Here is an 841-nt window from a genome sequence, read left to right as displayed (position 1 = left end):
CCCGGAGCCGTTCCGAGGTGGAGGCAGCTCTGTGCTTGCTGCCGGGTTTGTCCGGGCGAGGGTTTGGGGACTTTGTTTATTTACTGTGGGCTTTGTTGTTATTGATTTTGTTTCGTTGGGTTTTGGGTGGATTAGGAAAGCTGCCGAGGTTTGAATGCGTTCAGAGAGCAGGAACGGCAAAATATCAGTCGGTGGTGCCAAAAGAGAAATTCCACCTGCAGGAGGCATGGAACCCTTTGATGCTTGGTGCTGTAACGCGACGCGGCTTTATGCAATCGCTCTGCTGGCCTCCTGCAGCACGCACTTAATGATTACCTGGCTACTGCTGGGCAGGTTGGTTTCTTCTCCGGTAATAATGAGGAGCACCTGCAGCCCACACTTAATTCAGACATACAGAAGGCTTCTCTGACCTTGATGAAAAGCTCAATGGGGATTGCTGATGTTGCTTTACATGGGGAGTAGTTTGCTTGGAGGAGCACAACCCCCCGTCAGTTACCACTGACTCTTAAGGTTTTTGACATAGAATCATTAGCATTAGAAGGGACTTTAAAAAGCCATCTAGTCCAATTCCCCTGCAGTGAACAAGGGCATGCACAGCTAAATCAGCTTGCCTGTGCCATTGAGCACCACACTCTAGACTCAATCTTGCAGCTGGTTCTTTGTCCATTGAACAGTGCACCCATCAAATCCATATCTCTCCAGTTTGGGGAGAAGAACGTTGTGTCGTACTGTGTCAGAGGCCTTACTGAAGTTCAGATAGATGACCAGTGTCTCTTCCCTTTACAGCATCTTAAAAAGCCACTGTGTTGGTCAAGCAGGATTTGCCCTTGGTGAAGCCATG

This window comes from Meleagris gallopavo, chromosome 1, assembly GCF_000146605.3.
Source record: "Meleagris gallopavo isolate NT-WF06-2002-E0010 breed Aviagen turkey brand Nicholas breeding stock chromosome 1, Turkey_5.1, whole genome shotgun sequence".
Taxonomy (NCBI): Eukaryota; Metazoa; Chordata; class Aves; order Galliformes; family Phasianidae; genus Meleagris; species Meleagris gallopavo.
This window is presented reverse-complemented; position numbering follows the sequence as displayed.